We start from the raw sequence: 13,451 nt of genomic DNA on the forward strand, positions 1-13,451 counted from the left end.
TTTCCCTTGAAAGCAGAATTGAAATTTAAAAGAGTAAAACTACAGCAGAAAATGCTTGCTATGGTTTTAAGTACTTGTCCCAGAAAAGACTCAATGCTTCCCACACCTTCTGATAAAAATTAATGTGGCAAGCTGCTGAAGTTGATTCAACTGTATTTACAAATACTTACAATGTTTGTATCTTTGGCTCAACCTAGAGTTTTCCAAGACAAAGGTATCGTGTATTACATACTTTGCAGATATAGTGTATTTTTGGAAGTGCTTATCATTACGTACCCACTGGCAAGAAGAAAAGAACGAAGCAAAGTACAAAAGCCTTCCAGAGATAATCGAATTATATCTCCTCTTTCAATCTGCATACGTGGGCTGGGAAGGCCTTTTGATGAAGCCAGTGGCCAACCAGCACAAATGATTTGACTGTGATGAGCAGCGTGATGCAGAGTGATAAGAACAGCTCTGAAGACTGAGAAACAGCTTTTGCTGAAAAATCAATAGAATCTGTTGGGGTGGAAATCTTCACAGCACCTCAGATGTACGGACATCACAGATTTCTCTGTGCAGTGAACTTTCCTGAGATAAAGCCAGTCTTTAGAACACAAGTCCCATAGTGCAAAGCACAGCCAATGCAAAGTCATATGATGAACAGCTAGTTCTTCTAACCAGAAATAAACCACTTCAGAAAACGTAGCTTTTCATTAGGACTGACTCCTGGGTCTCCTCCTGACAGCTGACATCTTTCTCCAAAGCACCACAGTAGAACGCCTGATATCTGTAAACTACTTTAGATCTCATAGTAACAGAAGAAAAACATTACATTCGCTGCTTAAACAAAGCAATCAGGAAGTGCTCTTGCAGAAACTGCCACGTCAGATATCACAACTGGGAGGCAACTGGTTTGTAATTTCTGCCGTGGGGCCGTGCAGCCCCTGCACCTCTTTCAGAAAAACAGCAGCTGACGCACGCAGGTCAGAAGAGTCAATATTGACTAAAGTCATTTCAATTTGAAAATCTGGAATGAAATTTTCATATCACTGGGCAGTGGGGCAAGAAAGTAAACTGTCTATCAAAGCAGCTGCCTGATCTGTTGGAAAGACCAGACTGGTAACGCAGTAAAAACCAGCAAGAGCGAGGGTCCCTTATGCAGAACAAGGGTGTGCCCAGCCTCACCACACACATCTCCCTTTTCTCAAAACCCACCAGAGTGCAAACGGTCAGAAGGAACAGAGCTTATCTCAAATTGCCAAGGGGCCGACACACTTCACTGGAGTTAGAAGTAGAAAAATATGGCAGAGGCAATCCTATGCCTGCCTGGCTCCTGGAAGTGCTGGGGGGCTCTGGTGAACGTATTTATTGCTGTAATCTTGAGCCCAATGCCTAAGGGTAACTGCTATTTCAAATACTCTAAAGCCTGTGAAAACAGATAATCCATTGTTTAAAGATTTTAACTAAAAAAGACCAAGGTTGCAAAGCCTCAGGCAGAATGAACAATGAAACACCAGACAGGAGAGTACTTTGCATTAGTTTGCTGCCTGCGTATTGCTATGCCCTGCACACCACAGAAGAAATAGCAGGAATTGCATCTCTGTGGAGAAAGAGCTTTTACTGAAGAAGAAAGAGAAAGGGGATTCCTCTGCCCACTCTCATACATGCTCCCAGATGCACTAAAGGTTTTAAGCCTCAGCAGTGATTAACTATGCCCAATATGAGCTACATTAAATAGGCACAGAATTTTTAAAGCACTTGGCACTTGCTCTGGTAATGAGGCTCCTTTAATAAAACGCTTCAAGCTGAATAGTTAAATATTGCAGCATTCAGAAATCAGTAGTCATTTATAACCTCCGCAGTTCGTACATTTAAAGCATGATGATGCTGTGCTACCAGTGTAATGGGAATGTTGACCTTGTGCAGGAAGCTCGCCAAGCCAAAAAAATGCACTGCATGGCTTGGTCCCCTGGAGAGAGAGACCATCCTCGGGCAACCGCAACAGGGGAGGGACTGCCTCACGTGCTGCTCTCATGTACTGGTTCCCAGAACTTGCCTTTTCCAAAAATAACAACAATTAGCATACGTTTCTAAGAGTTTTTGATGTGACATTTTCTCACTGTTGTTTAAGATGGTGTTGGGTGACAGTGACAGAACAAGGAGTCCTTTGCTTTGGCCAACTCACAGTTAGATTCAGATCAGTACCAGAAGTCACTTCCAGTTTTTTCTCCCATTCCCCCCCACTGATCTCTATTTCTGCAGTTCCAGTGTGTCCAGCTTTACAGGGAGCAGAAAGGAATGAGAAGCTTTTTCCCGTTCACAGAATGGATTTCCCTGCAGCATGCAGTTTGTTCCCACCATCTCACATGAAACATGGCACTTCTTGCTGCTTCTCCTTTCTCCTCCTTCCTGTTAGGTGGAATAATATCAGATGGGGAGATTTTACTAAAAATTCTTACCTTGGGATAATTAATTGTAGGATACCTACAGGTAAGATCTAAGTGTTAGGTTATATCCTCATGTCTGTGCAGACATGGTCATTCCCGTTTGACTCGGCTGTGAGTTCCTTTATCTAATCCTGGCCATTACAGGAGCCCCGGGAGCTGTGCTGACACACCACACAGCCACCTCCTCAGCTCTGTCAGTAGCTCCGTAGCTTCCAGTAGCTAAACTGGAAGACAGCTATCATAAAAGGTCGTGGCTAAAAAGGAAGATGGAACTTCACACAAGGAAAAGCCTCTGACACCCCAAGAGAAGCACAGTAACAGTGTAACTCTCAGTGTTTGTCTTAACTTTTTTTAAAGTTCATTCATTTTTAAAACTACTGAATGGAGTCGGTAGGATGAAAAGGCGTACAGACATAGCCTTCAAGAAAAGCCTTGATTTAAGCACAAATACCGTATCAATCGCCACTGCTTTGCCTCCCAGCACTGCCTCTGGCTGACCCTCACCCTTGCACAGGATACACTTCATGAAGACACAATTGCACGAAGGGGTCTGAGCACTCACAGTAACTTCAGTCCCCAGAGATCTGTCCAGAACAGTATCACAGGTCAGGCACTCAGTGGCAGGGTGCTAGAAAAAACAGTGAGGAAAACATGGGAACTTCTTTTTTTTTAAGAAGGTATGAAACCTAACAGGTTTTCTGACATGAGCTGTCTGGTAAATTGCACAAACATGTAAAGATAGTGCAGCATTCCTCGTTGGAGAAGCTGAAAGGTCCCCCTGAACAGCTCAAGGGCTGCAGCGCAGAACCTGCAACCTCACTCTGCTCTGCCCCATGATCAGAGTAGCTGTTTTCCTTTTCTCCTGGATGCAATTCAGTTAGAAATGGCTACTGCTATTCCTTCCTCAACCTTTCTCCTCATAGGAAACCATTCATAAAACAAACCCACCATCCAATTAAAACGTGGAAAAGAATAGGAAGCAACAAAACTGCAGTTATTGGCTCCCAATCTGCTGGACACACAGACCATCTGCTGTGCTTCCTGCTTCTTGTATCCTTCTGGAGGTTATGATCACTGTTCGCAACATCTCACCTGTGTAAATGTAACATTTAAAAAGTTGTTGGACTGATGCAAGGAGAAGCAGTGTGAGACTCCTCTTCAGATTGCACCATGTGACTGTACACTCTACAGGTGATAACTTGGAGTGCATTTATTTAGGTGGCTGCACCTTTCCACCTAAAAGAACAGTCCTGGCACCTTCCAAACCCATCCCATACCCAGGGCACTCTGTGGTGTGCCATCACAACAACATTTCAGCCTGACTGGGTTTCCAACTGATAATCCACAACATGCAGAAAAATTAACTGTCTCAGTCTCACAGAAACACTATGCTGTGCACCACCTGCAATTAGGACAATCCTTCAGCACTAGCTAGCCCTTAACTTGCCCACAAACACCATACATTACCAAGAGGGACCTCCTGATTCTGCCCACTGCCATCAGCACAGCATCATCATGTGTGGTCAGCAAGGAATTTGTGTTTAGAAGCAATGCTGGGAAAGGCAAACATCAATATTTCATTGAGGCAAAGCAGAAAGCTCTGTGTTTTCGTGCTTATATAGACTTGGGCCAAGGAAACTCACCCTGCTCCTGCACCGTGACATGACACTAACTTATAAGTGCTAGCACACACTCACAGCAGCCTTGACTTATCCACATCAGGCTTTGATACAAATGGACAGATCTGAAACAGGAACAGAGAAGAAGGATATGGATGAAAGTCTGTGGACAAAACTAAATCAGGAGACAGTGATGGATCTCTGCTTACGAGGAAGATGATTATGACTCAGACAAAAGGAAAGCACATTCAGATTGAGCTGCAGTATCACTGACTGACTCCAGAACAGTTAAGGCAGACAAAACCAAGGAAATTAGAAGTAACAAATTAAAATATGCCAACTGTAACTGAAATGGGGAAGGAAAGGCTTGATACTTTAGAGGTGTTCTGGACAATAATACAGACACAGAGACTAGCAATTCATCCAGGCTTCAATGCTGAAATAAATTTGCCTCTGGACCAGCCTAAGACCTCATTTTATCCCACTAAAAAGACAGATTAAATGCTGCGATAGCTCATATCACTCTCCTTAAAGCGGATTCAAAAAGCTGATGAAACTGAGCTCCAGCAGTCCTCACACGAGGCCACTCACTGCTGATTGATATGGTACCTTCAGGAGTCTCTGCCTACTTTGTTACTACCTTTACAGCCTTTGATAACTCAAGGACACAGGGTTCACCAACAGCGAGGTGCTGAGGAACTCAACTCCTCAGCTGACACAACGACACCACATCAGAGATGTCCCTGCATGCAGAGCAGACAGGCACGTAGATGATCCCCAGAAGAGAAACAAACAAGGTATGGGCCACGACAGATGCAAGAGGACATTTTAAGGAGTCAGCCAGCACATCACCTCCTCATTCACCTGAGACCATCTAATATTAAGAGTTATTCAATTTCTGTGAAATTATTTTATGCCCTTCAAGAAGTGTTATGAACATAAAGCACCACTATGCAGGTCCATTTCAAGCCTGAACTTGCCACTCACTGATACACAAGGCTTCCAGCAGTGTAATTCCCAGCCTGGGCAGGAGAGAAGCCTGCCTCTTCGCTGGACAAAAAATCACCTAGGACATGAGAGGTCTTTCTGTCATTCAGCATGTTCCCAGAACCAAGCAGAACTTCAGCTGTTAAGATCCTGTACCAAACCAAGACTGACTCAGGGCCAAGTCTTGCTCCTCTGTAACAGACTGGGACACAGCAAGGTCCTGGTACCAGCCAGAGGGAAACACTGCCTGTGAACGATTGCACTGAGGAGGTGATAGCAGAGAGATGATCAATACTGCAAATTTTAAAAAAAAATAATAATAAAGAAGAAAACTAGAGGGAAAAGCACTGTAAAGAAGATGGGAAAAGAGTTCAGAAGAGTTATATTCACATAAATCAATTATCAGTGAAGATATTGAAGTGCTGCACTGGAAGGAGTCCAGGATTAGAAGCATGTTAGTATCACTCTGGAGGTGCTCAACCCATCTCCTGTCAGGAGGTTCTGATGACATTTTCTGCATCTGCACTGAGTATCCGATGAAGCAACCTCGGTTTCAATTACATTCAGGGAAAGACAAGAAAAAGAACTTCAGGAATGTGATTGGTCTGGCCAGACGTGGCCTCCTGCTTTAGGGTAAGCAGAGCTGCACCCCAATATGAAGGGAACGCAGCAGCCAGTTCAGGTTCTCCCTACCCCTTGAGAAGGAAGCCTGCACTTTTGCAAGCTGATCTCTGTTATCTCTGGGTTTAGTGTGGGGCTCTCACACCACTGCTTCCTTGAAGAACTCAGAACAAAGTGATTGAAAATTTAAGAATTTGCGTGCATTGAAGAGCTCAAAAATTCACATGTAAACTTTGATTACAACAGAAGTACTGCCAAGCAAATTAGCATTAATTAGTGACACGCTGAAAAACTGATAAATATTGGGCTAAGAGAATCATGTGGAATTACCAGATTAAAAATGATTACAGGAAAAGAAGCTGTTCTGCACATAACCCAGCAGTGCTGACACAGAGCCCTCCCAACAGGACCTGCTTGGAGGAACACCATATTGCTGGGAAGTTTCCTGGTACAGAAATGGAGAATGTGTGAGACCAGAGAAACAGAGGCAGAAGACCAGATGGCAGACTAGAACTACAGGGATGAGGGAAGGAAGGATAAAACTGTCATCTCCCTGTCCCTTTTTCTTCCTTCCTTCTTGTATGAGCGATGCCAGCCCAGCTCCCCTGGGACTCTCTAGCTGCGGCAGACAACCGCAGGTCAATAAATGACAGCGATGGATCCAGGCCCAGGGGCTGTGACCCCTGCCACGCCATTTATCACGCTCGTGGCACGTCCCGCTCTCTCCCCTATGGTGCAGAACCTCCCACTCCAAGGAGCCCACGTCTTGTCACTGAAAGAGAACAGCCCCTGCTGCCTTAACAGGGATACCCAGAACTGTCATTTCCATAATAGCCCAGAACAGCCTCGTGGCGCACATCTACACGCACACAGGTGTTTCTGAGCCTCACTGTGGGGGTGGGAGCACACAGGCAGGTGCTGCACTGTGCTGTTCCTATTCATTCTGCACCATTCACTTCACTTGGCAAATTCAAAAGCAGGCTTAGACAGGCTGTGGCCACCCTCTCCTAATTTGGGGTGTTTGACAGCTTTAAAACACAAGCAAACAGGAGTTCTCGCTTCTATGAAATCAGACCTTGGGACATTACTAAATCACAAGCACTCGGAGAAGGAATGCAGCTCACAGCCCTATGGCTGATTGCCTTTGCTGGGAGATTGCTTACAGCCGGCCAAAGGCATCAGAGCAGGCCATGTCAGAGGGAATCTTCCTGGTGCAGAAGGTTAATTCATTGTTCAGCTCTAACGGATTCTACTGTATTTTTAACAGGACTCAAATAGATGGAACCTAGTGATCTGTATCACCTCCTTTCTAGATACTGATCTACACAGAAGAATTGTTCTGGTTCTCCTGAGCCTACTGCAGAGCCGGCACGGCCCCACACCCGGCCCTCGGAGGTGCAGGGCCAAGGTGGGAGCGCTGGGAGCAGGCACTGCCTGCATGGCGTGCAGCCACAGGCCAGGGAGAAGCAGCTCAGCCCGGGCACAAGGAAACACAGCCTCAAGAGCTCTCTGTGTTATGTTCAGTTAACCAATGCAGCTGTACTTGGGGAAATCACAGCACGCTTTACAGCCAAATGGTGCTCTGGGCCTTCTAAAAATAAGCTCCCAGCACTCGGCTCCTGCCAGCCTGAGCTGCTCCAGGCCTGGCCCTGCAGGCAGCGGTAGCAACCTCACAGCGTCACTGTCACAGAGACCGGAAAGGCAGCAAGACAGGGAAACCTGAGTTCACGAGACCCCCACACAAGGGCACTGGGTAAGCAGAGCACAGTCAGTGTACGGAGCACTCATGCCATAACTCGGGTCTCAGGGACAGACCTGACCATACATGTGCTGCAGCCTGCCTCCTGCTGAGCTGGGAACACGGCACGCTGTGAGGCTGCTCCTTGCCTGCACCATGCCCTGCAATCAGCTATGTTACAGAGCAGGAGAAGGGGTCCTATACAAGGGAAAATTAAATAAGTCTTATGAAAGGCAAATGAGACCAATTAAAAGAGATTTGCTGCAAGTGCTGAGGGGTTTTGACCTGAACTGTAATCAGGGACAGAGACGCATTCCTCTAAAAGAGGGAAACCAGAGAGAGATCATGTGTAAACAACTCTGCCAATTAAAACAGAGCAGATTATCTTACCCACGCCACTCAGCTCACAGAACCACTGTGTGTGCCAGGCACACTACTCAGATCCCAGATAGGCGTCAGACCTCACAAACAGGCACGGCGGCAGGACACAAAGGGCTGCAGGGCTCACTGGGACCACCTGCAACCAGACACCTCCCTGCACTGAATTTACAGAAACCACAAAATGCCGACAGCAAAGCGGGACATCACTGTGAGCTGGGATGCAAAGCAGGGCCAGGCAGATGACATGCCTCACACAGCACCATGCAGCAGGCACAGGCCCCACGGCCACACCAGCCGAGGTGGAAGGGTGCAGACATACCACAGCCTGCACTCTGCCTCCAGGCTCTGCAGCTTCCCTTTGTGATTTTCAAATTTTCCATTAGTTCATCATTCAAAACCACACGTATACACAGAAAAACAGCTTTACAAACACTGGAAACATCCAAACAGAGGAAGGAAAGACATGTTAAGAACACTTAGGGAATGAACAGCAAGGGAGATAACAGCGTGCTCTTAGGGAAAGAGTAGAAACTAAGAGAAATGAGAACAAGAGAATTTGGGATGAGAAAGGACTTTAAAAGCAAGCAGGGAGCACACCGAACAATAACCCTGAGAGGTACATCCGTGTTCACAGTTGCTGACAGTAGAAGTTTCAGAGCACTTCACACCACTACCAGGCTCTAGTAGAGAGTTTGTCCACTGGCTCAGACCAGCACAGTTCGATATCTCCAGACCCAGCCCAGCATGTCCTTCTGTACAGCTAAGAAGTCACAGCTAGATAAGTCACGTGCTGAAGACCTTCTGCGTCCGACCGTCAGGAGCCAGACCAACGGCTGTGGTGCGACGGTATCAGCAGCACCGCAGAGCGGTGCAGAACCATTGCAGCCAATAGTGGCACGTGCACCGTGGCAGCAACCCGTACCACCCACAGCCCTGCCCCAAGCGTGGGACAGCAGCCTGGCGCTGCGCCTGTGCCTCCCTCCGGTCTGTCGGGCGTTGCACCCACAGCGTCCCACCGCACGGGCACTGCCCGGAGCCTCTGCAGCCCCGCGATTCCCAGCCCGGTTATGGCAGGTACCCGAGGTCCCTGCGTGTAACCTGGGTCCGTCACACCCCAGCTCGCCCCGGTGCCACACAGGGAAGGCCACGCTTCCTAAAGAGCAGCGTGCTACAATTAACAACCCGGGATGTTTCTCTGGCGCCATTTGTCACAAAGAATCCCAGTGTGCGGCCGTGGAGCCCACGGTTAAATTCAGATACACAACGATTTGCCCACTTCTAATTCGAGAGACACGGCGTCGATTCACTCAGCAGCGGTGAACAGGGGCGCCTCGTGCTTCATTTATCGCCGCACCGCTGCGAGCACGCAACAGGACAGAGGCGAAAAGGCACCACCGCTGGACTCCTCGCACCGCGACAACTCCTACCGCAGCCCCGGCAAAGCGCACGGAGCGGAGCGCGGCAGACGCGCCGGCACCCGCCGCACGCCGCCGGCGTCCGAGGGGCTCCGGTCGGGTGTGAGACGCGGCTGCCGCAGCGTCGGCCACGCGCGGCGGGAACCGGGCCGGCCCCGGGGCCGCTCCCGGCCCGCACAGGTGGCCGCGGCGGCGCCGCCCGGCACGAACGGGGGAACGCCGGTCCCCCTCCCCCCCTCGAGGCGGCCCTCTCGCCTCCCCCCGGCGGCGCGGGGCCGCCGCACGGCGGCCGGCCGGGACACGACTTCCCCGCCCGGGGGCAACAGCGCCGCCGCTCCCCGGGCCCCCGCGACCGCGCCGCCGCCCTCCTCTTCCTCACCTGCCGCGGGGAGGCCGCGCCGGGCGGGCCAGCGGGAGCGGCGCCCGGCTGCGGCAGGCTGGGTCCCCCGGCGCAGCGCAGAGCTCTCAAGCCGGCCGCGGCCCGCCGGCTCCCGGCCGCTGGGCGTCCCTCCGGCCGCTGGGGGAGCCGCCGCCGCGCCGCCCGGCCGCCATCTTCCGCGCGGGGAGGAGCGCCAGGCCCCGCCTCGCCGTCGCCCGGCGCCCCCCGCCCGGCCCGGCCGCGGGAGGAGCGGAGCCGGGGGCGGCAGTGGCGGCGCGGGGGCAGCGCAGGGAACGGGAGCGGCGGGGCTGTGCGGGATGGGGCCGCGGCCGCCAATAGTGGGGCGGAGGCGGGAAGGCACGCGGCAGCTTTTGTAGGGAAATAACACGGTGTAGCTTCCCACGCGCAAACACGAGGAAAACTGCAGCAGGAAGCCGGAGCTGCGCGAGGAGCAGCACGACGGCCGCGCTCCCGTCGGCACGAGGCGCTCGGAGCGCTCGCGGCTCGCGCCGGGGCCGCGGGGAGGCTGGGGGGGGCGGGCCTCGAACGGAGCGCTTCACTCACCCGGCGCCCGAAGAGGTGCGTCCTGGCCGAAGCGATGCAGAAGCCCGAAAGTGCCGCTGCCGGCCGCCCGGCGCTGCCTCGGCTAAGCCCGCCGCGACTCAGCCCGCGGCCCCGCTCGCTCCGTCGCGCCGAGCGAGCTGGGCGCGTGCCGGCGGTCGCCTCGCTCTGCACGAGGCCGGCTGCGCGCGGGCTCTCGGCACACCTGCCGCAGCCGGGGAGGCGAGGAGGCGGCTGTGCCCGGCCCCCGCAGAGCGCCCCCGGCCTCCCGCTGCGGGAGCCGAGCGCGTGGCGGCAGGTGGTCGAATTAACCCACGCGGGTGCCGGAGGGCTCACGTCAGATCGAACGCCGCCTCCCCGCCCGCAGCCATCGCGGCAACGGAGGGCAGCACCTGGCATAGCGCGGCAGCTGCGTTTCCCGAACACCTGCGGGCACGCAGCCCCACGGAGGGAAGCCACTGCGCGCAACGCAAAGCGCCGAGCTGAATTTTTGACCCATAACCGTGTTCTGTACAGTTAGATTTAATGTTTCAAACTGATATTCCGGTATAGAAATAAGCTGGAATAGGATCAGGAGCAGCCTAGATTTAACATCCGCAACACCCAGCTGGGACCCGCAGAGGTATGCGTGCCACATTTGCCTACGTGATCCTCAGCCAAGCCTTTCTACCTCCAGCCTTCCCCTCGCCTCCTGGGTCAGAGGTGCAGGCAGTGGCCACGAACACTGAAGCAATGATGGCTTTCAGCAGCTCTACCTTCCCCACGGTGCCAGCACCCTGCCCACGTGCTCCCTCATTTCCTTCTCCAGTTACAAAAGAAGCCCTTCTTGTCCTTGACCTTCCTGGCCCCACTAAAGATACAAAAAGCTTATGATTTTAAATAAAACAAGCAACAACAAAACGCACAAGCACACAGACTTCCCTGCATATTCAGTAAAGAGAAACAAAACAGTATTTTCAACTTGCCCTCTTCTCTTTACATTTCAGTGGGTCAGGAAACCCATTTCTTTCAAAGGGGAAGGTCAGAGTATAAAAGACAAATGACAGCACATCTAGAAACCAAAGAGCTCCCCAAGTATTGGTATGAGATATTTTTATGGACATTGTACATCTACAGCAAATTAGGCGTTCGAACTTGCTGACCTATGATTATTTAAATTATGTCAGCATTAATACTATCATAGGATGAACAAGAGTGGGATCTGCTGAAGATTCTTAAAAACACTGGGACTATCTCACAGTTCAGACCACCTCCCCAAGAAGGATATGTTCTGCCTGTAAATTGTTTGTCTCAAGCAGCTTGTAGCCTGCGTGGTACAAACACTGCACTTCTCCACAGAAATGCTGGGGAGAGGTAAGTAATACTGAATTCTTTAGGGTACCCCAGCATGGCATCAGGAAACTTCAGACTGACATTGTATTGACAAAATTTCCTGCATCCTTCCACTATGGCCAGGTTGCTACAAAAACCACAAAATGTGATTTGTTTTTTTTTTCCTCTACAAATTAAGTATAAAAAAATTACTTACAATTCTGTGATGCTACACACCAATAAATTCCTGTTCCTTACTGGCCGGCAGGGCTCTGCAGGTGAGGCATTTTCACATCTCATGGGAAAGATTCATAATACTCCACTCAAGCCGCTTTATGTGGCCCCAAGGACCACCTTTCCCAGCTCTAAAATAAATCAGTTCCAAACTCAAATAAACAATCATTCCAGGTGCATTACCCTGCAGTTCTAAACCTTTCACAGTCTTAGGGGAAAGAAAAATGCAGCCTGTGAAGTGTAGCAGCAATACCACCCAGCTGCTCTCCATCACTGCCAGTCAGTGATCTGGCTTTCCACAAGGGTCAGCCACGTTATCAGCACATGGTGAGGTTCTCTCCAGTCTCCCTGCAGAGCCACAGCAAAACCAGAAACAGATTGCAGGCCTCCTGCTTGCTAGCCAAACACTCCCTCCATTTGTGCAGATTATCAGTTATATGTGAGGAAAGGGTGATAGTTTCAATCACAAAATGGAAAGGTTATGCACACTTGAGGTCTAGTTCTGCTCGTGCTTCTCTCCTGCTCTCATGCATGGCACAGCACAACAGAATCCTGCCAAAACACATTCTACTAGCCCAGCAAGTGACAGCAGGTCAGTCCTGGCTTAAACGGACATCTGGTTTAAGCAGCAGTAAAAGCTACCATTGGTCATTGGTCTTTCACAGCATAATCAGTCACTCCATGTGTTAATTATAGGTCTGTGAGAAAGGGGAGATGGGGAAACTGTGCTCACATACTTCTCTTAGCTAGGAAGATGGCAGATGCTATCCAAGAGGATGAGTAGATTCCAATCAGGCATGGTATACTGGAAAACAAATTTGTGACAACTTTGCAGCCTCAGGCTCTAATGCTAGAGGTGTGAAACTGCAGATCTTTCCCAATTCCCAATCCCCTCCGTGACAAATGAAAGCAAGACAAGAATCCTTTCTGAACAGAATTTATCAAATTGGCACATTTTTTGAGCCCTCATCTAAGACAACTAATAGAGCAATTGCAGGAGGTGAAGGCATATACAGTGCAACTTGAACAGCATAATCTTTATTAATAAATATACTTATGTCTCATAAATATGCTGAAAAGCTCAGTATACGCTACGTGAATATTCTTGACAGAATCACAGAACATCCTGAGTTGGAAGGGACCCACAGGGATCACCAAACCCAACCTAGGCTCCAGCAGAACCTAAAACCAGCCTGCCTGTTGTGCAGCTTTCAGTAGCAGTGAGTAAATGGCTCGTCCTCGTTAAAAGAGCTACAAAAAGCATAGAAATTCATCACTAACTGTATATCTTTTCCTACTGCATATTGAATTGTACTGCAACACCTCTTCTGAGATCACCAGATAAAATTAACTGCAACAGCAGGAGCTTACCTGCTGGCCATGAGCAGATGGCCTCATCCCACTTAAGCAGGCTGCGAAAGTCTCACCTCCCTTCAAACTAAGGACAATTTTCCTCCAGTTTCTTCATGCAGGAAAAGCAATCACCTCCTCAAGCAGTACCAACTGACTACTAGGCATCTGCAGCACTTTGAGGGGTTTCAAGGCACGAAGTTCCCTTCCTATGACAGGCCAGGCAGCCCCTGCCCACCAAAGTGGTTCACCAGCATGACCTATAGGGCCAGGCCTGCACCTGCCACCTGGGCTCAGAGCAGCCTGCACGCAAGCAGGCAGTGCAGCCCTGGCAATCTCAGGGTGGGAAGGGGCAGCTGCAGCAGTACGTGGCACTAGCAGGGATAGGGTAACTCCAGGCAGAAGGCAACTGTCTGCTCTTGCACA

At 50.2% G+C, this 13,451-nt stretch overlaps 1 protein-coding gene across 1 annotated transcript in view; it reads right to left on the reverse strand.

The window, feature by feature from the left end:
- Nucleotides 1-9,652, reverse strand: part of NDST2 (N-deacetylase and N-sulfotransferase 2) — a 127,637-nt gene extending 117,985 nt beyond the window's left edge. Inside the window, exon 1 of the mRNA XM_052678225.1 lies at nt 9,570-9,652. The gene's annotated coding sequence lies outside the window, so the exon portion shown is untranslated. The remainder of the gene's footprint in view (nt 1-9,569) is intronic.
- Nucleotides 9,653-13,451: the final 3,799 nt, after the last annotated feature.

This window comes from Tympanuchus pallidicinctus, unplaced genomic scaffold, assembly GCF_026119805.1.
Source record: "Tympanuchus pallidicinctus isolate F22 unplaced genomic scaffold, pur_lepc_1.0 scaffold16, whole genome shotgun sequence".
Classification (NCBI taxonomy): domain Eukaryota; kingdom Metazoa; phylum Chordata; class Aves; order Galliformes; family Phasianidae; genus Tympanuchus; species Tympanuchus pallidicinctus.